The sequence below is a fragment of the Polypterus senegalus genome, chromosome 13 (genome assembly GCF_016835505.1).
Source record: "Polypterus senegalus isolate Bchr_013 chromosome 13, ASM1683550v1, whole genome shotgun sequence".
NCBI lineage: Eukaryota > Metazoa > Chordata > Cladistia > Polypteriformes > Polypteridae > Polypterus > Polypterus senegalus.
Window position 1 is genome coordinate 72,712,908 of NC_053166.1, and position 25,641 is coordinate 72,738,548.

At 40.6% G+C, this 25,641-nt stretch overlaps 1 long non-coding RNA gene across 1 annotated transcript; it reads right to left on the reverse strand.

The window, feature by feature from the left end:
- Positions 1 to 6,731: 6,731 nt before the first annotated feature.
- LOC120542518 lies at positions 6,732 to 25,621 on the reverse strand. The gene is made up of 4 exons (XR_005636198.1): positions 25,535 to 25,621; positions 16,477 to 16,568; positions 14,697 to 14,848; positions 6,732 to 7,802 (listed from the first exon to the last, which is right to left on the reverse strand). It is a non-coding gene; the product is annotated as an uncharacterized LOC120542518 (long non-coding RNA).
- Between the last annotated feature and the right edge of the window lie 20 nt (positions 25,622 to 25,641).

Here is a 25,641-nt window from a genome sequence, read left to right on the forward strand (position 1 = left end):
CTCACTCCTTCAGTTTAGCATATCCTGACTAGAGCTGCTGATTAACTGTACAGACTGCATCTCTGTTGTTAGTCATTAGCACTAAAACATGATAGTTATAATTGGATACTAACCTTCACCTATTCTGTTTCTGTTCTCGGTACTCAAATGTGGCAATTGGTGTCACAGCCCACCTGCCAAGTTGTTTGCCTGCCTATGGGAAAGTCATTCCTGATGGAGGATCACAGGAATCATGGGTAAGAGGGGTCCTTTCATCGGATTGGCTGGCCCAGCACTGTTTCAGCCCTGTAATGGCCAAATGGGGGAGGCAGCTTGATGGATGAGGTCTCCAGGACTCTGAAAATATACAAATCTTATTATGTGATATTATCTACTGTTAAATTCTGCTCCGTACTTCTAATTTTTTTTTTATGCTGTATTAAGGATTTGTTCTGTTCTGTATATTGTATTGTATTGACCCCCTTCTTTTAACACCCACTGCACACCCAACCTACCTGGAAAGGGGTCTCTCTTTAAACTGCCTTTCCCAAGGTTTCTTCCATTTTTCCCTACAAGGTTTTTTTTTGGGAGTTTTTCCTTGTCTTCTCAGAGAGTCAAGGCTGGGAGGCTGTCAAGAGGCAGGGCCTGTTAAAGCCCATTGCGACACTTCCTGTGTGATTTTGGGCAATACAAAAATAAACTGTATTGTATTGTATTGTATCTAAGTTAAAACAGCATAGCTATTCATAGCACTAGAGAGGTACTGTGTTCATTTATGCATTACAGAATGATATTTCAGACCCACAATATTTCTGAACAGTGACATAAAACATTTTTAAAGGGTTGGCGAGCATGGCTTTCATCAGACCTTATTAATTCTTATTTGTCATTTTTCATATAAACAGATTTAAGATCATTTAACATAGAACGCATAGAAGCATTATGTAGGTGTTTTGCTGTTGGTATAAAGGAGTCCCCATAAAACCTCTTGACACACTTCTGCTGAAGGGTTCATTGACTGAAAGTCCTCAGTGTCAGTGTGTCAGAGAGGGGATGTGCAGCATTTTTCATAATGACACTCAGTTTTCTTTTCATTCTGTCCTTTGCTACTACCTCCAGGGGGTTCCATAATTTTAAATAGCTTGATGATTCAGTGGGCCACTCTTGAAGTGATGCTGCTGGCACAGCATATTTGTAAAAAAACATAGATGTCTCATATCATTTAATACATATTGCAACTGATTGTATGTCATTGTTTATATTTTTTCATAGTTATAATAGTACATTCATGTTTTGCTAAATTTCAGTCATTGCTAGAAGTACTGCTGTTTACAGAAATGCCAGCAGATGAAAATCTGGTAACTGTGTTCTGTGCAGAACCACAACATCACAGCTATGTGGTTAGTTTGCAGCTCTCATCTGGGTAACTGTCTCCTTAGATCTATTTGTAATGAACTATGTTCATGCTCAAATTGCATTGAGAATCTGCTTTTATTCACTCGCAGTTTACATCAGAGGGCAGCAGGGAGGCATGGCGGAATACACTGATACGTCACAGCTCCAACAGATTGGGCTGAGCTTCGGCCCAACTCTAGGTCTGCCTGGGTTTTTCACTGGGTACTCTGTTTTTTTTCTTCCCTCTAAAAACATGTATGTCAGGTGTGGACTATGCCCGACGGTTTATCCCGGCCAAGACCCCCAAGCCGCCAGATGGAGCCCTCCCTGCAATGTGGAGATGCCCCGAATTCCAGCAGGTCATCATGGACTTTGGAGTTGTAATGCACAGCCCTGCTGGATAACGTCGGGGCCGACAGGGGACGCTGCAGGGAGGCACAGAGACATTTGCTTTTCCTATAGCCCGGAAGTACTTGCAGGTCACGAGGACCGAAGGAATAAAGTGCTTGCGGCTGACAAAGAAAGAAGAGTTTTTGATTTGTCTCGGAAGTGCTAGGAAGTCACATGGACTGCAGGTTAAGGAGCACTTCCGGGTCGTGTACTATAAAAGGACTGTGGGAGCTCCCAGATGGCAAGCTGAGCTGGGAGGAAGGGTCTGGGAGTTGGAGGATTGGTTTATTGATTATTATTGTGTTTAATGAGTATAACAGAGTGGAGGGTGCTTGGTGCACATAATTATTATAATAAAAAGAAGAATTATTGTACTTTTACCTGGTGTTTGGCGTGGGTTGTCACGCAGGTTAATTGTTGGCTCTGATTTGGGATCATATGAGAGAGAGGGGGCCTCTGCAATGAGCTAGCTCTATTTAGAGATGAGTCAAGCTGTGTGCCTAGTAATGCTAGCCCTCTTGACTACCCTGAATTGGATTTAGCATGGGTGATAATGGAAAGGAAAATTTTAGATCACTTATTTCTGGACTGATTCCATTTTCTAACTGATTCATCAGTGTCTACAATACAAATACTGACTCCTCTGTATTAATTATTTTGCATATTCAGTCAGTCCCTATGTACATTGTGATTTTTTTCCCCCTGTGTTTATTTTTCTGTGATTTGTCATGCATTTCATTGCCACTATTATGTTTTTATTTTGTTCCCCCCCCTCCCCCCCCCATTACCTATCATCTATGGGGGGAGTGAAAAATTTGATCTCTGGTTTTCAATGGATCTCGATGTTTTACGGTCCCCTGATACTGAAAACATTGATATATCAATGATGGGTGTGTGTGTGAGTCACAGTTTCTTGAGGACGGTCTAGAGCTAAAACTGATGGATGGAAAATACCAAACTTGAAACATGAGCTTGTTATGAGATGACGATGTGTTATTTACTGTAGTTTTTGAACAAAACTGTGCAAGAGAAAGAGGCACTCTAGAGGATCCCTCAAATACCATAATTCTGCAATTAATTATGAATTCTTCTTGTCAATTGCTATCGTAAGGACCTATTTTATGATCAGAAAGATCAGCATCAGAGAGGTAAATAATTATTGAAATGTTACAAAATAGTTTGGATAACTTGGCTCCTAGGGTGCAAAATCTACTGACGCTCACGTCCAAATATTTGTTTCATACAGTGCCACCTTGGTTATTGAATCAACTCAGAATGAAGCTCCTTTATAACAAAATATGCATAAAAAACTGTATAATGCATGGGTAAATTCATGTGTCAATCTGCCAGAGTGCTGTCATTGTGCAGCCTCCTCACAGAACAATCATCTATTGTTGATAGTGTGAGGTGTGGAACAAGAGCTTACTTATTACATGAGAGGGCTTAGCTATTTCACATCTACTATAGTTTTATATATTTACTTTTTATGAAGTACTAAATATAAATGACCCACTATGCCACAAAAATGTAAAGCAATATCGTTGTAAACTAAAACACACCTTACAAAGATGGTAAATGCTAGGCAAAAGAAACGCCACATAGCACAATTATTGGGGCATTGAAGAGTAGAAATGGATAAGGGAGCACTTACTTGTGACCATTTCAGAGATGCTTTTCTGCTGCTAAAGTCCAATAATCTAGGTGCTTTGCCATGAGCAAGTCTTCATAAGGGTCCTGACTTGGATTTTCTCACAAAGTTAGAGAAAGGGATGTTGATGATGTTACCTTAGAAGTGAAGTGATGTGAGAGGTGGTGCTAGCAAAATTAAATATCTAGGCAATGAGTGACCAAGATTAGAGTGAGTGAAGGGGTATGGAAAGAGCTCTGTATAATCAGCAGTAGTGTTATTGAGTGTCCAAGGAAGGATACAGCAGACAGCATAAGCCCCACAACACTGGCTCAAACTACACATGTTAAGGTTGTTACAAAACATATATGTATTGCTTCTATGTTAAATCTGCCTCCAATAATGACATTTTTCATAACAAACTAAAATCCCGGCGTGGTATAGCGGGTCCGCAGCTTCATTGAATTTCTTCACTTTGACATTCAGAGCACTGGGCAGAAATCACATTGTGTCAACACCACTCTCTGGTCCACGCGATGCTTTGTTTAAACAGTTGGATTCCCCTGGTCCATGGTGGCAGTGGAGGGATGGATCAATCAGGATGGATAGAGGAGAAAGAAGTTAAAGGACGTGTAGAGGCAGGTTTGGAAATAGGATCTGGCCACCTGACAGTTTTGAAGCAGAACAAGCTTGGGCCCCATGAAGCAGCATTGGGCTGTGGCGCTCTAGGGGCTAGTTTACCCCACCGAACATTCGGGTGAAGTGAGGTGAGCAAGGCAGGCGTTCTCCCGATGGATTTGAGGAGCAACTACATGAGCGCAAAGGAAGGAGGGAGGAGAGCCGGCCTCGGATGGTCTGGCCGTGATGTCCTTGAGTCAGCCAAGACGGAGGTTGGCCGAAAGGAGTTTGATGCTGTTGGGTCTCCGCCAGCTACGCGAGTTATGGGTGAGATGGGGAGAATGAGAGATGGAGGTGTGCTGAGATCGTGAAGAGTGAGACTGCATTTTTTACCTCAGATTTTAAAGGATTTATTTATTGTTTTTTATCCCCATTTTGCACTGTTTTTATGGATAATTTATTGAAACTATGGAACACTGCATTTTTGTTTGGACACTACTGGTTTTTAATAAAAGCACTTTGGCACTTTTTACACTATCTCCTGGCTTCATTTGAGAAATGTCCTCATTTGTCAGATCATCTCAGTGACATTACCAACGGTTTCGGGTTCAAGAGCTCCCAGAAATCAAATGGGAGCCTGGAGCAAACCCGCATCGTCACACCCGGAAAACACCCTAACTTTATTAACCAAGATATTACTGTATGATATTGATGATGGTGTGCTTTTTGAAAGTTGCTGTATAAAATACAGATTGATTCATTAAGTTCTGGCTTCCATTCAGTAGGTGGAGTATGAAGCTTTTGTACCTGTGAGGGTGGCACAGTGGTGTAGTGGTTAGCAATGCTTAGTCACGTATCCAGCATTCAAATGTTTGGGGCAGAGACAGTGCCACAATTTTAACAACAATTCAGTTTCATTTAAACATCTTTTAATAAGGTTATTCATACAATAAGGTGATAACCAAACAAAATAAGTGTCATTGCATCTAGAGTCACTAGATGGCAGTGTGAAGCTCCAGTATCACTACATCCCTGATAGGAGTGGGGAAAGGAACAAGGCAGTACTCAAAAAATCTTTAGAAACCTGTGAAACAATATTTTAGAGATTCTGAATCTGGAAAGTGCTTTGGGACCTGGCAAAAACCTATGTTGATCTTCCTGACCTAACTGGAAAAAGTTATTTTTGAAAAATTAAACACCTCCCTGTCATTTAATTCGCTGCAGATAGTATTCTTTCATGGCCAGGGATGTTAAATTCTGATCCTGGTGGATAGACATAGCCAAAGGTATTTGTTCCAGACATTTTCCTAATTAGTAACCAATTACTGCTGCTAAGATAACATGCTTCTTTTGCCCTAATTGTAACTGATTTGCTTCTTAGGATTTATACCCTTTAACAATTTTCTTTTCTAATCCAGCAGCCAAACAATAATTTGATGCAAAGTGAGCAAGCAGATGATCTGCTAACTCAGGGGTCTCAAACTCAGTTCCTGATAGCCACTAATTTTGCTCCAGCTAATTTCTTATTTAGAATCCAGTTTCTTGCTGTTAGTTAACTGTGTCTTCTCAGTGCTCTCATCGTGCCACACCAGAAATTTCTAAAACTGAAGATTTATCTTCTTTTTTCTCAGAGCATCATCCCAATGTATTATGGAAGAGGACAGATAAATATTTCTCAGCCCTTCATCTTTTCTTTTAAAATATGATATTGAAACAGATGATGGCAAATCCTGTCATGTAAAGTGCCTTTTCTCCTCTGTTGAGCCACTGCCTACCAAATGGTCTGTGCACATCACTTGCTGAAGTCAGTACCCCTGTTGGAATTGCTTGATAGCTCCTACAATAATCAATGGCAGGATTACTATTTCAGCGCTAACTGGGTCAGGCACAGCTAAAAATGTAATCAGCTCTGGATTATTGAAAAAAGACAGTGTTCAGAAAATCCAAGTTAAATGTAACATTAAAGTATTCTTCCCTGCAATGGACTGGCTCCCTGTCCAGGCAATCCCCTGCATTGTGACCCAGGACCATCTTAACAGCATTATACACCCCCGGGCAAAGCAGTGCACTGCGGCCCCTACCTACATAATCACTCACAGGAATAAAAACGTAAATGGTCCATAAAATTAAACATATATTTATTGTATTGGTACTCCCAACAAAATCAGTGTTAACACATTAAAAAACATGCTGTACAGCAAAGATTAATCAACAAGTCACAACATACATAGTTATACATACATACTTATGCTCATTGGGGACCCTAGGCAATTGCACAGAGAGCCCATGTGTTAAAATTGACCCTATTGGGATCGATGCTTGCTGGGATAGGTTAGGAAGAAGAAAATCAGGCAACAGATGAATAAATTCAGGAAAATTTGAAAAATGTATTTAATTAGTCGTTGAATCGTGTGGTGGGTAGTGTTTTTACTTTGTTGAGAAAAAAATAATGATCATCCACATTTTTTAATTGATTATAGAGAATTTACCATATATATTCGCATATAAGTCGGGTCTTGAAACCAGAAAAATTGATCATAAAATCAGAAACCGATTTTTATAATTTTTTTTTTCGTTCGCCACTTCAACGACTTTTAATTTAAAATAAGCTTCATATTTTCTTCTGATTGAACTCTCCATCATAGATAAGGGATGCTCTTACGATAAAGGTGTATGAGGGCGTGAGATACAAAAACACAAAACAGTGCAAACGTTGCTTCGGAATAGTTTGGATATTAGCATGTGGTCATGTAGGCACAATACATAGAAAAAAAACAGGCAGCGTACTCTGTGGTTACTCCCTCAGGTGGGTGTTAGCATATCATAATCTTTTGGACCAATACCGCGATTTTTCCACATTTGACTTATATGACCAACATTATAAAATATCAGAAATTATACAGTTAAATCAAGCCCCGACTAATCCGCGGGAAACCTTATCCGCGAGTATATACTGTAAATAAATAGTAGAGAAGGATAATTATTCACTTCCCCAAATCTCTTCTTTGTTTGGGTCTACATTTTTTTGTGAAATAAGACATATAAAGTGCATATAATCGTATTTGTACAAGAGAAGACAATGAATGGAAGACCATTTTTAAAACCTCCTTAGGGCACTATGAATATAAAATAATTCTGTATGGATTGGCTAATGTTCTAGCAGTCTTCCAAATTTTGTGAAAGACACTTTTAGAGATTTGCTCAGTATTAATGTGTTTTAGTCTCTATTGTCTTTCTAATAGTTATGAGAATTGTGTCTGTCATGTTTGAGAAGTTCTTAAGAGATGCAGAAACAAAACACTATTTGTCACTCACACTGATGAGTTCATAAAGAGTCCATGCTGTTTTTAGGCTAATTTCTTGAGAAGGCCTTGGTATGGATCTGACTAAAAATGGTGGCAAGAAATGGTGGTGCCCATGAGAAACAAATGAGATAAAAAAGATGTTAAACAAGTTCCTAACTAAAAATAAATTTCAGAAATGGATTCAGTGACCCCATAAAAATGTAATCACACACATACATTTGCAATAAAGGCCTGAAAATTGTTGAAAAAAATGAATCACAAAATCAATTCTTAACAGAAGATACAAACAGGATCCCAACACCAACAGGCTTTTGAGGAAATTAATAGCATAACCTGAATGCCAATGGAGATGCAATGCATTTTGGCCTCTATAACCCAGAATGATATCTCCATTATTTTTCAAGGCCAAGGAAAAGGCTAATACAATACAAAACAAAGTCCGGATCATGACAGGTAGCTGAAAGACTGTTGGATTTGTGGAAAAAAACCTGTGAAAAGATAAAACATAGTTATTAGTTATATGGTGAGCTAGAAGAGAGGAAATAATGTAGTAAATATGACTTAAAAAGAGTGGAATGTGAGATTCAACAGACTGGTCAAACTTTTATATTCTTCAATTTAGGACAAATTGCAAAATAAGGATTCAAATTGAAGGAAGAGGTTGTAGACATGTCACTAAAGCAGCAACAACAATGCAATAAAACCAAAGAAGAGGGGTAGGAAGATGATCTAGACAGAAGCATGTGGTCAAGAGAGCAGCTTAGCATGATATGAGAGTGACAGTGAAATGGAAGGACAGCAGAGGTGGCCTGTGGGGTGGTAAATTGAAGGTTTTGTAAAATAAATTCTGGGAAACATGAAATTAGTGGGCACTGTCAACATTTGTCAAGACATGTTAAGCACCCAATGTAAAAATTCAATTACTGGTAATCTCCATATTTCATAAAGCTAAAGGTCCATTTTTATAGCCTGGACAGCTAATATTGGTGTTTTTACAGGGGTGGTTCTATTTCTGTACTTTAACAGGGAAGCATGATAAACTCTGTTAAAGCATATGTTTTATCAGAGAAGGGGATTCCAATATCAGAAATGGTGCAATGCTGGCTTTCAAATTTGGTAAGTATCATCTGGGGTTGTAAGAAACCCCCACTAATGATCAGAGAGCATCCCTGCAAGCAAATGTTAGCAAACATGAGGCTGTAATTCCTGCAATTACAACAGATGTCCAGGAAACAACAACTGTGGATGCAACACAATAGAAGAGAAGATTTTACAGACAGAGGGGCTCTTAGTTATTCTTCCAGTATACTACATAGTAACAGGAAACCCCCATAAGGGTGAAGTGCTAACATAGTAAGGCTTGATTTGATATATCCCTGGACCTGAAAGTGATTCTGGGTTTAGCCTGGAGGTAAACCCAATGTAAGGCTTATAGGCTGCTCTCTAATATTAGGAAAGACATCGTTAGGCCAGAGAAGAGAGAAAAGGGCAGGAAAAATGGTTTGTTGTTTTAAAGACTAGGGTGCTCTGCCCCCTGCTCGCTTCGCTCACCCACCCCCAGGTTTGGTTTACCGGATATACAATTTAAAGAGGTTGTTATTTTCATTTGAATTGTTACATATGCGTTATTTTCACTTTTACTTTAAAAATTTTATAAAAACAATACTTGTCCTTTACTTCCAGCCCAGGGCGTGGATAAAACTCTTTCTTTCAGAATGTATAACGCTGTTCGCATTGTGAAGGGCGGCTGAACGCACACTAAGGAGACACCATTCTTTCAGCTGCTGTCTTTCTGCTGCTGCTGATGGTGAGCTGCGTGTTCTTTTTGTCGCACTATGCAGCGATCATTTAAAAGCCTGTACAGCAGCTGTCCTTTTGCCACTTCATGTTTCTGCCACACATGTTGTGAAGGGGGGGTGAACGCACACTAAGGAGAGGTGGTCAGATCATCTGCTGGCTTGCTCTTGCTGCTGTTGGCGTTGTTTTAAGAGCTGGGAGCACATAAAGTGTGTCTGTCATAAACATTCCAACAACTGCTAGGTTAGATGTCCATGAACTTGTTTTAAATGTTGTCTCACTGCCTTTTCTCACGTGACGTTAAAGTGTCTCTCGCGGGAAGTCATATTGTCTTCTGAGAAGATCACGTCTCGTCTCCCTATTTTCCCTCCCCAAGATTTTTTTTATAATAGAGAGAGAGGAAAGTATGGAAGTCACCGCAACAGATGGACAAGGGTAAATCCTGAAACTATAGGAGATGGTCTTGGTTATGTGTATTTTATTTTTTTTTTTTGTGTTAATCTTTTTTGATTTGAATAAAATAAATGGCTATTTTTGACACACTTTTGGACCTTTTTGTCAATTTTATGTACTCTGCATCATGAATCCATAGGAGACTGTAATAGTTTATTAATTCTTACTTAAGCTATTCATTTGTTCATTATTCTATTTTCAGAATTACAATTGACTCATGACTTCAATAAATGAGAATGTAAACTGTATCATGTGGTTGGTCAAACTAAAATCAGTCATCATGATCCAGAGAAGACTGACAACACATTACAAGAAAGACGCACTACACAACATTACTGAAAATCAACTGTACAACATATTTGTAGAACTTCTAAATTGCATCATGGCTTATAAATGTGATGATGATAAACAATTTGAAAATTACAGATCTCAAGAATACATCTATGTTAAAATATAATAAATTCTTTCACTTACCCTTTTTATAGATTCAGTTTATCACATATAGGACTGAGTAATGATTACTTAAAACCACACAAGGACTTTATAATGACCTTGTATGTGTTTATGTTTTCAGGTGTCAAAATTACTTGAGGCCTTTATACTAAAATGTCTGTGAGGAATATACATCTTACAACATCCTATATATCTGAAGGTAAGATGAATTGATTTGTTGCTTTGATATTTTCTTGCTAAGGAACATGCTCTCTGCATTTTTATTCACATTTTTCCCTTAAGTGTTTCTCTGTGACTTCAGTATGTGGAAATGGACTTTCCACATGTATTGTGGATTACTGTCACCACAAAGTGCAAACAGGGGAGTAGGACCCAAAAAATAGCCACATACTCTAAAAGGCCAGACCTGCTCTAATCCTGATCTTCACCTACTAGATTGGCCTCATCACAACTCAAAGGGCAGGCTTCCAGTTTACATCTGCCCAGAAATGGGGCCAAGGGTTGTAAAGTTTTAGAAATAACAAAATTTCCACAAATATCAAAAGAAGTGAGGCAAAAACACACAAAAAAAAAAAACATTTGGGTAAATGAAAACAAAATTCATTGATTATTTAAGTATTTACTAAAGGATTCAAAAGATGCAAAACAAACAGGATCAAAAATAGAGCAAAAATAGGTTTGCCAAAGCTAAAAGCAAATAAAACCAAATGGACAATACTTTGAGACAAAACAGGGGGTCAAAGGAAGTAAATCCAGTTATCAAAGAAGAAACCAATAAACAGGATTCTAAAACAAAACACAAAGATGAAGACCTACTGTAAATAGAGATTTACCTTAAAGGATCACTACACCCAATAATAATGTTTTTTTGTGTTACTTATCCTACATACTTTGTAATGGTATTGTGGAAATAGCCCGGACACAGACAGGCAGACATGTTGAAAGTCACCACCACACATTTATTTTACAAATTATTTACAAGAATCAGTGCACACAACCCCTTCAGTCCCCAAACAACACCTTGCCTTTCTTCAGGCCGCCTCCACTCTCGCTCCTTCTGCCTTGTCCTGCTTCCACCCAACTCCAGCCTCGAATGAAGGGAGGTGGCCCCTTTTATCCGCACCCGGATGTGCTCCAGGTTCTCCCCAGCAATCTCCCGCTGACATGCTCCTGTGTGGTAGAAGTGCCAGCTGTTCTCCCGGAAGCTCTCCGGGTGTCCCTGCTTCTCTTCCCCCCAGCACTTCCTGGTGTGGCGGAAGTGCTGAGGTCCAGGGTTCCCAAGGCATTGGGGCGCCCCCTGGCGGTGACCATGGGCCCCTACAGGGTTGGGCTTCCAAGCCCTCTACCAATGGCCCCCAAAGCAACCAGGGTGGCGGTCCCCACATGATCCAGGACGGGCGTAGACCCTCTTCCAGTCCTTCAGGGCGTCCTGGCCGGGTCATCGCCCCTGGCATCCCTGACGGTGCCCCACAGCCAGTGAAGACCACTCGAGAGGAGCGGCACGTCCCGCGAGGGCAGCTTACCCCCGGAGCAGGTCCTACTCCTGGGCAGCCGGGGTCCGCCCCTGTTCTCCCAACAGGCATAGGGGCGGAGACGCCACCTGGACACCACCACTTGGTGTCCTCATGTGCCTCGCACAGGCTGCGCTCCCTCCTGTTACTGGCACCCCGGGGCCCACTCCTTCGGCACCCCCTCCGAGGTTTTTGTGCCCCTTTGGTTGGAGCCACTCACCCCTTTGTAGTCTCCACCAGCCGTGGCGGCACCCCCATGCCAGCGGAGAGTCCTCCTATCAGACGTCCCGTCTCCTGAGGGCAGGTTCCCAACGAAGCGGGTCCTACTGCTCGTCCAGGGTCCGGTCCTGCAATAAACAGAAAGACGGGGGCAGAGCCACTGCCTGGACACCCCTCCCTGGCGTCCCCTCCGTGGGTTCCGTGTCCCTCCTGTCGGTGGATTAGACGGGACCGCCTGCAGACCTTTCATCTCTGCTGACCTCACGGGTTCCCTCTGCCCCTGCAGAGGGTGGCAAGCACTCGGATGTGTGCACTCAGCACCACGTCCCATCCTTTCGGAGGAACCAGCATTCACCCTTCGATTCCTCCTGTTTCTCTGGGACGCCCTGACGGTCTGAGTCTCCTTATTGCAAAGAAAGAGACTCCTTCCTCTCTGCGTCCCTGTAGAGCGGCGCGAGACTGCTGACGACTCGGGGCGGAGGGCGCTAGGACCTGGGGCACTCAACAGCCCGTGTCCTGCCAGCCCTCTCGCTGTCTCTCCCCTCAATGCGAGCACAGCCCGCTGCGCCGCATCCACTGTTGGAGGACTGCTTACTTGATGCTGATTGTTGGTATCACAGCCGTTTTCAGCAGACCCTTCTTCATGCTGTACGGGGACGGCTGTACTCACCTTCCCCGCCGTACACCTCCGGCTGAAGAATCCAGCGTCGCACCGTCTGATCGCCTTCAACAGCTCTTTGAATGACGTGACCGCCTTCATCTCCAGTACTCGCAACTCTGCCTGGAGGGCACGTAGCACATGCGACAAACGCTGCTCCGCGGGCTGAAGGCACGCCTCCAGCTCTGACAGAGCAGCCGGCAAAGACAGGAAGTTAACCGACGCAGAGCCTACCTGTCCGTCAGCCCCAAACGCCGGCAACTTCCTGTAGGCCTCTTCCTCCGGCCCAATCGGGTCTCCCCCCAGCATGTGATGGACATTCCTTCATCCCGCCTCTTTCCAGTCATCGGCGGGCACGCAAGACACACCATCCAATAGATGGGGAGGGACTTCTGGCCCGCGGCCATTTTGGCTCCCCTCCTGCGGCGACGACGTGCTTGCTTGCAGCCTTGCTGTTTCCAGTGCCTCTCGAGCTGCAGCGGCTCCTTCTCTGCAGCTCCCGAAGCTGCCGCCACGCTGTCGAAGCCCTGCAGACCAGCATGCGTTCGCCACTGACGCGGATCCGGGCAGCCCCTGCCTGAAAGATAGAAAACACGCTGCCGATAGGCAGGGAACTCACCTCCCAGGTCCTGTCTAACCGATGAGACGTCCTCGGCGTGGCCTCTCTATACACAATGCCTTCCCGGGTGCCTCCAGCAACGATGCACTTATAGGAGCCCACAGCACTCGCGCCATGCCCGTAGCCAACCCATGGCAGATTAAAATGGCTCTCCTGCGGACCCGTGGCGGTCCGTAGGGTACCTTTCTTCCGCGGGGTTGTATGCACACCGCCCACGTGGCACGTGGGTGGGGTCCCTTGCTGCACCGGGCCGTCCACAACGTGATTTTGATAACCAGATCCCTGTCTTGCACCAGACGGAGCATCTTGCCGACTACGCCAGATATGGAAATGGCCTGGACACAGACAGGCAGACATGTTGAAAGTCACCACCACATGTTTATTTTACAAATTATTTGCAAGAATCAGTGCACACAACCCCTTCAGTCCCCAAAGTCCTGGCCAAACAACACTTTGCCTTTCTTCGGGCCGCCTCCACTCTCGCTCCTTCTGCCTTGTCCTGCTTCCACCCGACTCAAGCCTCGAATGAAGGGAGGCGGCCCCTTTTATCCGCACCCGGATGTGCTCCAGGTACTGTTCTCCCGGAAGCTCTCCGAGTGTCCCTGGTTCTCTTCCCCCCAGCACTTCCTGGTGTGTTGGAAGTGCTGAGGTCCAGGGTTCCCAAGGCATTGGGGTGCCCCCTGGCGGTGACCACGGGCCCCTACAGGGTTGGGCTTCCAAGCCCTGTACCCATGGCCCCCAAAGCAACCAGGGTGGAGGCCCCCACGTGATCCAGGGCGGGTGTAGACCCTCTTCCGGTCCTTCAGGGCGTCCCGGCCGGGTCGTCGCCCCTGGCATCCCTAACATTATCTTTCTGAACTGAAGATAAGACTCTTGACTAATGAATGAGGAGGAGAGGCAGGTCTTCAAATCAAAAATTATTCCCATGAAAGTTTGGCTTTCCGGTTTATTTAATGTGTGCTGGTAATTATTAATTACTTAATAATTAAGTATTAATAAGTATTTATTTAAAAATATTTTATTAAAAAAGTGCATTTTTCACATACTGAGCATATGACTGGATAACTGATATATGGATTATGGAACACAAGTGAGATTTTTTTTTGTTTTTTTTCCATGGATGTTTTTTTACATCTATTGCCAAAGTACAACATTAGTCACTAATGGCTTCTATTATGTCAAAAACATTTTTCTCTCCATGATTCTCTGTCTAATCAGGTGGCTTTGAATGCTCAATGTAAAGGAAATAGGGCAAATAAGTAAAACTAACACAATGAAACTTAACATATTATGAAAATAATTAATAAACATCAGAATATTACATAAATAACAGAAAAAACAAAACAGAATTATCAACAAAATAATATTAAAAAAAAACTTTAAAATAAAAGAAAACATAATTGAGCCAAGGACAAGACCTTGGCTCAAACCTATCGATATGTCGGTCAGGAGTCTCTTCATATGGTTTTGTACATTCACCAGCATAACTGGATGTATTTATTTTGCTGCATATATTCCTACAGATATATGGTAGGTGCACTCAATCATAGCATCAGTTCATTTCAGAAATTTTGTGCTTAATGCTGATCTACAGTACTACACTCAAACAGTGCCCTTGAGCTTTTCTGCTCCTTTCTCAAGCTAATACTTCAAAGTGAGCAAAGCTTTCTACCTTTGTTATTGAAGCTTGTTCGGCATGATCAGCCACAGATTGAGCAGCATTAGTGTCTGGATGCTTGTCAGGTCAGCTGTCTTGCTTATCCTGCCAAAGTGAATTTGCACAAGTCGGTCTGATCTTCATGTCGGCAATATCACAGACACAGCCTGCAAATGTTTTAAGACAGCAGAATGCGGCATCAGTGGCAGACCAACAAAACTCAAGAACTGTAATTTCATATTGAAACTGAAGCAACATTTAAAGACACATTTTCTGTAGCCACTGGTGGGAGACAGAGATTCATTTCACACCATTCACTTTTGGTCTGGCTGTAATAGATGAGGTTTTTTTATACCGTCAATCTATGATTAGACACCCCTTTTCTATCTATCCATCTGTTCACTTGTTGAATAATACCAATAGAATCTATTTAATGTTTATTCTAAAACTTAGCTGACATGTATCAATATTTGTATTCCTTACACAGAATTAAATCTCTTTATAGGATTATTTTAGCTTTTAAGAACAAAAAAACTGATTATATGTACTAAAACTTTCAACCAACACTTATTTTCCCTAAGCCATTTAAATAAAGGATCCCCAAATACAAGTCACTTTACTGCTTCAAATTGAAAATGACAATGTATGCATTAATTAGCTTATTAATCACTCCTGCACATAAGGTGAGAATGTGCACTCATATTAATATAAGCAACTGACTTAGAAGTTCTTAGTATTTTTTGTGTATAATAATGTCTGTTTACATTTAATCTCATTTTTATGTATTTTTACTGAATATTTTTCAAATATTTTTTCTAATTTTTTTTTGCTCGAGTACTTTTGCTGGATGCACGGTGATGCAGTGGTTAACACAGCTCCTTCACACCTTTGGAGTCTAGTCTGTGTCTGTGTGACTTGCAGACCAAGCTGACCATTGAATATAAAGTGGTCATTCACAGTATGAGTGTGTGTGTGTGTGCGTGTGCCCTATAGTGGAATGACAACAGATTGCTGCTTTTCTCTAACGTTCCTGGGATTCACTCCACAAACCTGCATTTGGTCAAGTGGATGCAGAATACGATGGATGGTATTACAGTAGATGGATAGATGGATAGACTCTGTGACCCTGGAATGAAAGGTATCAAATATGAGAAAGTAGTCCAGAAAGTCAACACAGAGACCCAATTTCAGTTGACACCATGATATTCGTCCGGGGTTTGGTCAAACCCAGAACATGGACCAAGGAGTCAGCAGTGGTGACCAACATGACATACTACTCAGCATATGTTTTAAAAATTATTATTACATTAAGTACTGTAAGTAAGTAAGTTGAACATACCATAAATATATTCAGTCAATTATTACAGACTTTCCAAGGAAATCACAAATATACTGTATATATGAGCAAGGTAAGAACAACCCTGAAGACTGAGGCTGCTCACCCTGCTTTGCTAAACTCAGAGGAACTGTTTTATTTTTCTGTGTTATCATTATCTAGTAGGAACAAAAACATCATATGGCGACTAGCCCTGAAATACTAAATAGTCTTATTACAAAATACTGTAGTACCTTCTTCCAGTTTGCAAGCAAATGATTACCTTACAGAGGTACAGAGAACAGAACAATAGCCTAGCTGGACTTCTGCATGAGCTTACCTGGGCTACTGGGGTCCCAAAATTAATCACGACGCATTGAACAATTATTGTTCTCTGCTTTTCAAACCCATACAGTTAACCTCTTTACCGTTATCTCTGACATAACTCGCCCTCCGCCAGTCACACACACGCCATCTCACCTGTGTTTACACCTCTCCATTGGACTGCAGGTAGTGACTCAGGGTGGCTGTTGGGCAGAAGCATTTGTGGCAGCCTGAGTGTGGAATATAAGCTAAAGCAACAGAAAATATGTGTTTTGTTAGAACAGTGGCAGTTCTTCAGCAATGGTCAGTCACTAGTTTACAGATTCTGGTTCTAGTGATAGGCACTCATACAAATATAATGTTTTTGCATAACTCTGACACCATTTCTAAATGTATGTTGTGCAACAAGAGTCCTGGGCAGCTTTCAAAACTATAGTTCACTGATCTCCCAGAATCGAGGCAGATTGATCATGTACAGTTGATCACTTACAGAATATTAGGATGTTAATAAGTGATAGCAGGTAAGATGTAATTATGACTGAGCTGAAGAGATATTAACAGCAGCTGATCTGGCATGGCACGCTAAAATCAAATTACAGAGTGATCATGTGGTCTGGTGTCAGTTATGACCAACTACTGGCTTTCTTTGCACTTATTGTATATAATAATTTAAAAGCCTGACACTGAAATGTACTGATCAACAAAACATTTATATGAAACACCTTATGGACCATCTTGGATATGCATCACAAGTGAAAAACGTGTCAGCATTCTTTGCGGGTGTTTGCATTTTGTTGACAACCAGTCACTGAACAAAATGCTGTTGTTACAAATCAATTATGGTTTGGAAAGGTCATTTGACAATGAATCGACACAAACTGGGCCTCCTACCATTACTTAGTTGCCGTATCTCTACTCAACAACAGGTGACCTTTATTGGTAGCTTCACAAAAGTGCCCAGAGTCTGCAAACTGACAAAAACATAAACCTGCAGATGTGCTTATTTTAAAAAAAAAATTATATATTTTTATTTTTGTTTTAAAATTTACCTTAAAAGCAAACACATCCAATATTATGAAAACAACTGGTGCCAGCATAGTCTTTATAAGTATTATTTCTTTTCTGTCCCCTTTTTGATCTTTCTCTCTCACAATATGGTTGATGGCTCAGACTCTTAGTTTTTGATATCTGACATGGTGCACTGTACTCTGATGGATGTCAGACCTAATTCTAAGCTTTGGCATTGCATACTCTGTCTCTCTCTCTCTCTCTGCATCACTTGTAATATCTGATGGTGTTTCTGTGTTTTTTGTTGCTATTTACACACCTATTACATACTCTTACACCACTCGCTGTTCTCATGTAGTACCTGCTCAGGTTCAGATGACTCCTTACCTCCTAATCAGTTTTTAGAGCCAGGGGCTCACTTCTCTTTCCAGAATGATAAATAACACTTAAAATCTTGGTATCTATGCTAATGATATACTAGCCATGCTTTCCAAACTGCCATATTCAAAGCTGCATATTACATTTTATTTTAAATTGAAACTTCATATGAGTTAGTTTTTAATTTTTTAAATGGCTAAATTTGATGATATGATGTATAACAGTTTAGGGTTTTGATCTTGATGTGGCCTACAACTGGCAGATGTTGGGATGGGTAATAATGAATTAAAAAATTTATTATTATTATTATTGTTCATATTCAATAGATATCAAATTGTATGAAGTTAATGAAATGAAATGGAATTACAGTACAATAGGAAACTAAAAATAAAAATCAAAAATGTTAAATAAAACAGATTAAATAAAACTCCCTCATTATCTGGCAAAAGCAGAATTTAGTTGTAGTTGTGTAGGTAGAAAATTACATAACTATTTAAGGTTCTACTAGTATCATTCTGCACAGGGAAAAAAAAAAAGTGCAACAGACATTTGGGCAGGGGCGCAGATGGACCATTAGACATACCTGCATTTTTTTTACATATTTACATCACATCTCAAGGTGGGATATCATACAATATTTATAATATAAACTTAAACTATGAAGTATATCTCACGTTAATATATTTAAAACTTTGAAATTCTGAAAAGAGAGAACACAAGTAGGTTAACGATACATGACAGAATATTTTCAATTTTTTTAGCTTGTTTTTCTATTTATTGTAATTGTGGTAAAATAAGCACTTTGTTATTTTTTAGAACAGGGGTCTCCAACTCCAGTCCTGGGGCCTCATGTATAAACGGTGCGTATGCATAGAAATGTTGCGTAAGAACTTTTCCACGTTCAAATTGCGATGTATAAAACCTACACTTGGCGTAAAGCCACGCACTTTTCCACGGTACCTCATACCTTGTCGTACGCAAGTTCTCCACTCGGTTTTGCAGACTGGCGGCACCCAGCATCAAAGCAATGCTACTGTTCCTGTGTGGTTACACCTTATTTTCCTTATAAATACACTGAAACTAACCGCATATTATTAGTGTAACGCATCTGATTGTAATTAACTTGTAACAATATAATGGTCCTGGGAATAGCCATAGTATTCCAAATACCATAACTGCTTTAGCATTGTTACTCTCACTGCACCTTCTTCTTCTTCTTTCAGCTGCTCCCATTAGGAGTTGCCACAGCGGATCATCTTTTTCCATATTACTCTCACTGCACCACTCGGAGTATTTATATCACTGTAGCTGAGTGTGAATCACAGCAGCAGCTGATGGGAAAGATAATTATCGGTATACAGCTTCAAGCACACGCTGTCTCAGCCATGGCAAAACGTTTCAAAGCCTTTCCTGTACGGACCTCGCGGTTCAGAAACCGTTTCATTCCAAGAACTTTAAACGCACTTAATCAATTGCTTCTTGTAGAACTGTTTGTACTTATAAGTACAATCACCTCACTGTAAACTTGCACTACAGTTATAATATCGCACAACCTGAGCCACTTTATAAAGCGCGTATTTACATATGATGACGATATTATTTTTGAGGTGAAATGCAGCAAAATATGTTTATTTTATTATACAGATAAAACTTTAACTTCATTTAAATAATCTATATTCTTCACTGGGAGTGTCGTGAAGGATAGAATAATTAAACATGTACTACGAAGATATTTCAATGTTCCTTAAACGTTTTGAAGAATCGGCGCTCTAAGCTTACAGATGGCTTAACATCTATTACAGAGCTGATTGTGTGGTGATTGGGTGTTTGGGGAAAGAAAAGCAAGGACTGCAGTGGCGGCTATGCCAATATATATTGAATATAAAACAGAAAGAGAAAATAACACAGCTAAAAATGCAGTGACAAATTTTGGCAAATGTTAAATGCTTGTGTCATGAGCACGAGGCGGATATGCAGTGTCTGCAACGGATGTGGCCATCCACCGTGCATAAGCTACCTTACTGACATTGGCGGGCGAAGGAGCCACCGATTCTTCCTCTGCCCAGTGCCACCACAAGCCTAGAGCTGCCCCTGAGTACTGCTGCAATAAATTATTTCATCGAAGGTCGCACACAATCACTGCTTCGTGAAACCCATGTTTAATAACGTGCTTTAACTCCTATCATCATAAAAAATGATATCACGTATATATCTCAGTATTTTAGTTATTCAGAGCTGTAATATCATGAATGTAATGGATTCTGTGTTTAGTTGGAGGAAGAGAGCCGGTTTAAGAAGCAAGTAGTGATTCACACACATAGAGCACATAGAAGATCAAATACAAAACAAAGCATTTAACGTGCTACTTTAATTACGATGTGATTTGAGAAACTGGTTAATTAAACGATTTTAAGATGAAGTTTATGATGTTCTACTTTAATGACAAAATAAACTACGTGATTAAAGTGGAAATGTCGAGATTGAAGTTGACATTTCATGCTTTTTCCCCACTGTGTGCCTTTTTTTCTCTGTATCCTAATAAGCTTTCATATGACACTCAGACAGTGGGCTACAATTCGCCTTTTCACGGCGACTTTGATATGTTACTTCTTTTTTATTTCCGGCACTGTGCGATTTTGTGAACGTGAGCTTTCAAGTCTCTCCAACACTCTATGTCACTCGATTAGCTTCCTTTTGTTGATTATACCACGGTTTATTTGAACAAATAGTATGTTTTCCTTTGCCTCCACTTGGTATTCGCTGAAATTCTTATATTTCCCCCGTGCTTTTCCCATTGTCTTTTCACAGAACACTGAGCTTAAAGGCGATTTATATTCATTTGCATATTCACAGAGGCGTAATTCTGGGAGGAGTTGGGGCGTTACATAAAGCACGTGCACAAGCGTTACTTTTCATGCTGATCGGGATTTATGTAGTGGAAGAATGTGGAAGTTGGAGTACGCACAGATTACTGCATCTGGATTTTTCTGTGCATAAGCACATTTCAGCTTTTGTGCTTATGTCATGTTATAGTGCGAGTTCTACGCACGGCGTTATACATGAGGCCCCTAGAGAGCTACTGTGGCTGCAGGTGTTCATTCTAACCCTTTTCTTACTTAGTGACCAGCTTTTGCTGCTAATTAACTCTTTGCCTTAATTTTAATTGATGCACAACTTAAGACTCAGGCCCCTTAATTATTTCTTTTTTCCTTAATTAGCAAACAAACAATATTAAGACATAAAATGTACCAACACATAAACAACAACCTGTGTCCATCACACAATAACTGAAAATAAAGAAAGGTGAAGGCCTTAGCAATGTTGATCTGCTCAGGTCCACAAAACATTTTGACAGTGCTCGTTTGACATGGAAATGTCTGCCATGGCAAAATGCGCGCCATGGAATTAAATGACGGGTTTAATTAGCAACGAGAATTGGCTTCAAATTAAGAAACTGAATGAAGTGAAGTTTGTTGGAGATTGAGGCTTGAACTTATTTGGTCATCCTTTGGCTCACTTCACATCAAATTTACGTTTAGGTGCCGTTTAAGGAAAAAAGAATCAATTCAGCGGTCAGAGTCTCAAGAAAAGTCAATTAAAATAAAGGGAAATAGTTAATCAGCTGCAAAAACTGGTCACTGGTCAGTAATTGAGAAAAGAAATAGAATGAAAACCTACATCCACAGTAGCTCTCCAGGGGCCTCATGCATGACGTCGTGCATAGAATTCACACTATAACATGGTGGAAGCATAAAAGCGGAAATGTGCTTTTGCACAAAAAAATCCAGATGCATAAATTTGTACGAACGCCAACTTCCAAGTCCTTCCGCTACATAAATTCCAGTCAGTGTGAAAAGTAACGCACGTGCACATGCCTGCTGTCCTATCCCGTCTCCTCCCATAATTACGCCTCTTTGAATATGCAAATCAATATAAATAGCCCTTAAGATCAGCGTTATGTGAACAGGCTATGGCAAAAGCACGGAGGGGAAATAGAAGTTCAGTGAATACCAAATGGAGGCAAGGAAAAAAGTACTATTTGTTGGTTTAAACAGTGGTATAAACAACAAAAGGAAGCTGATTGAGTGACATAGAGTGTAGGAGTGTCCAAAATAAAAAAGAAGTTGTCAGATATCAAAGTCGCCATGAAAAGGCGAGTTGTAACCCACCATTTGAGTTTCATATGAAAGCTTATTAGGGTACAGAGAAAAAAAAAATAGGCACACAGTGGGAAAAAAGCACAAAATGTCAACTTTAATCTCGAAATTTCCACTTTAATCACCAAGTTTATTTTGTCATTAAAGTAGAACATCATAAACTTCATCTTAAAATCATTTAATTGACTAGTTTCTCAATGCCCATCATAGCTGAAGTAGCACGTTAAATGCTTTGTTTTGTATTTGATCTTCTGTGTGCTCTATGTGTGTGGATCAGTATGTGCTTCCGGGCTTTCTCTTCCTCCGACAGGATACAATCTTACATTCGTAATATTACAGCTCTCTGAAAAAATAAAATACTGAGATGTATACTTGATATAATTTTCATGATGATAGGAGTTAAAGCATGTTATTAAACATGGGAACATGGTGGCACAATGATTGCGCTCGACCTTCGATGAAATACTTTATTGTAGCAGTAGTGTCTCTTTCAAACGTATTAACCCCCAATTCCTGTCCTTACTTTTCTTTCTCCAAATACCCAGTCGCCACACAATCAGCTCTGTAATAGACATTAAGCCATCTGTAAGCTTATAATGCCGATTTTTCAAAACATTTAAGGAACATTGAAATATCTTTGTAGTACATGTTTAATTATTCTATCCTTCTAGTGTCAGCAAGCATACTGCCCGAGGCAGGAACAATCCGTGAACGGAGAGCCATATCCTTGCTAGCGCAGTGACACTGCGTTCTCACATGTTTAATTATTAACAATATAGATTATTTAAATGTGCCCTGCGGTGGGCTGGCGCCCTGCCCGGGGTTTGTTTCCTGCCTTGCGTCCTGTGTTGGCTGGGATTGGCTCCAGCAAACCCCCATGACCCTGTAGTTAGGATAAAGCGGGTTGGATAATGGATGAATGCATGGATTATTTAAATGAAGTTAAAGTTTTATCTGCATAATATAATAAACATATTTTGCTGCATTTCATCTTAAAAATGATATTGTCATCATATGTAAATATGCGCTTTATAAAGTTGCTCAGGTTGTGCAATATTATAACTGTAGTACAAGTTTACAGTGAGGTGATTGTACTAATAAGTACAAACAGTTCTACAAGGAGCACTTGATGGTCTGATTGAGTGCATTTATAGTTCTTGGGATGAAACTGTTTCTGAACTGCAAGGTCTGTACAGGAAAGGTTTTAAAGTGTTTGCCATGTGATTGCAGTTCAAATAGGCAGCATGGCTGAGGTAGCGTGTTCTTGATGCTGTTTCCCGATAATTCTCTTTCCGATCAGTTGCTCCAAGTGGTGCAGTGAGAGTAATATGGAAAAAGATGATCCGCTGGGGCAACCCCTAACGGGAGCAGCTGAAAGAAGAAAAAGAAAGTGCAGTGAGAGTAACAACGCTAAAGCAGCTATGGTGATTGGAATAGTTTGGCCATTCTGTGGACCATTATATTGTTACAGGTTAATTACAATCAGATGCATTACACTAATAAACAATATGCAGTTAATTTCAGTGACTCGTATTTATAAAGCCGCGTCAGGTATTTGGATCTAAAAAAGAAACCACACTGGAACAGTGGCACTGCTTTGATGCTGGGTGCCGCCAGTCTGCAAAACCGAGTGCAATCTTGCATATACCAGGGTATGAACTACCATGGAAATGTGAGTGGCTTTACACCAAGTTTAAATTTTATACATAGCGATTTGAATGTGGAAACAGGCTTATGCAACATTTTTGTGTTTACGCACCATTTATACATGAGGCCCCAGGTCTGGAGTTGGAGACTCCTATTTTAGAAAGTTAATGTATGTATGGTTTGACATCTGGGTGTGTTCAGAGATTAGACTAACTGTTTTGAAAGTTGGGGAATTAATTTTTTTTTTTCTGTAACAAAGACATTTTTGCTTATTAAATATTTTGTCACAGGGTGCGTGTGACATGTCTTAGAGATTTGTTTAGATTGCTCCACCACTTCTTTTGACCTCCTGAGGATCTGTTTGCCAACAGATGCAGCTATTGGACATGTAAAAGAGGAAAATCATCAGGAAAACTCCTTAGTCCAGTACAGGGTTGCTAGAACTTATCCCAGTTAGCATAGGTCACACAAACCCTGGACAATATACTAGTCCAGGGCAAACACACACACACACGCACATGCACAAACACACCCCAACCACACACTACGGTCAATTTAGGATCGCCAAACCACCTAACCTGTATGTCTTTGGACTGTGGGAGGAAACCAAAGCACCCGGAGAAAACCCATGCAGACACAGGGAGAATGATAACTCTACACAGGGAGGATCCTGGACACAAACCCCGATCTCCTTACTGTGAGGCAGCAGCGCCACCATGCCAGCCTAAAGAGGAAAATATTGTATAAAAATATACTTTACAAGTTGAGATAACCTCTCTCAAGTTAACTTTACAACAGTGAGATGCGGCCTTAATAAACTTTTGAGGATAAAATACCATTTTATTTGATATCTATTTTTGTTGTTAGTCGGAATGAGCCAAGCCCCCCAACTGCCCCGATAACTTCACCCATAAAGTGTAGGTGCAGAGTTCAGCTATTTGGCTGTGATAACTTTAAGCATGTCCTCCAAACTGAAAAGTAAGACTTGTGTAAAGAGTTACAGAACAGATTCAGCAATTAACCTAAGGTGGACAGAAATATAAACTAATGAATACAAAAGATAACCATGTCATATTCTACGTGTAGGCCAAATGGGGAAATGAAAATAAAGGCAAGCAGAAAGTGGCTAGTTTACAATGGAAGTTACTTCATTGTGGTTTTTCTGGTTTTAATCAAGTGATTTCTTCTTTATCATGGTGCTTTGTTTTCTGAATTCATTTGTATGAGTTATATTTAAAGAGGAGCTGACACTGTACTATTGTGTGAGGTTTAGATAGTCCAGAGGGAAGTTTAATTACAAACCCAGGGTTAGATATTACAGCTTCTGGCTGATACAAGACTAGCACCCCGATTAGAGCGCAACCTTGTTTGAGGTTTGAGTGTGCAATAAAAATAATCAACAATTACCAAGTCACTGAGATTTACGCTTTATGATTTAGATTGCATTGAGATAAACACATGAAAGTATTTTAACTGAAGGTCATGAACAAAATCTTTCTTATAAACAAAACCCATGCCAGAATATTCTGAATACAGGGCCACAGGGAGGGGTATTTTGCTGTCTATTGTTAAATGGACTAATTCTTATAAATATTACTTTTAAAAGAATAAATCAAAAGAGCAGCCACTACAACTTGCTGTTTGCTTACTCGCTTCCAGGCTGTCTCTTTGTCACAAGGGTTTAACATCTGTAGTTGGACTTCACTTAGCCGTCCAGACTTTGCACCTTCTCTCTGAACCAAGCCACCCGGACACAGCTGACATATTACAAGACATTCACCCGTGTCCCTGTTATACCAAAGACTTAGGATGACAATTTGCCTTCCTGTACCTTAAAAGCTGTTTGTTTCGAGACATTAAATCACCATTAAATGATAATATAAGTGCTAGGCCTCTCTAATGTCTGACACTTTTATGTTTTGCTGCTTGTTTTAACATGTGTGTGTTTTGCCTGCCAGGATTAGATAATTTATCAGAAAAAGACTAAGACTGTTAGTTAAAATGCCTTGCTTCTGTTCTCCTACCTTACTGCTTATTTGTAATACAGCTGCTTCATTCCGTGGCCCCAGAGGAAGCTGTGTGGAGCTGTTGACACTACACACTCTTGAGACCAGCAGTCCAGGAAGAAATA